Raw genomic sequence first — 320 nt, forward strand, 5'->3', positions numbered from 1 at the left:
GACTGAGGTTAACAGTTGGACTCAATGACCTTAAAGGTCTTTTCCAACGTAAATGATTCTGTGATGTGTGGGCCCAAAGGGTCAAAAGCTTGAATGAGCAAAGGAGGTGATGGCCTGAAACCACTCCTTTGGAACAACTGGGCTTTGTGAAGCGTGCGAGGTAGATAGATCCCCATGAAGCTCCGAAGCTGAGCTGACACTGATCTGAGTTATTCTTACGTGAGGAAGAGTTCTTGAATCACTTTTCTGGCCCATTAGGCACAGCATGCTTCCCTCCAGCACCGAGGCTGGCTTCTGTGTGTCCCCAGGCTGCAGGCATG

This window comes from Merops nubicus, unplaced genomic scaffold, assembly GCF_000691845.1.
Source record: "Merops nubicus isolate BGI_N331 unplaced genomic scaffold, ASM69184v1 scaffold11139, whole genome shotgun sequence".
Classification (NCBI taxonomy): domain Eukaryota; kingdom Metazoa; phylum Chordata; class Aves; order Coraciiformes; family Meropidae; genus Merops; species Merops nubicus.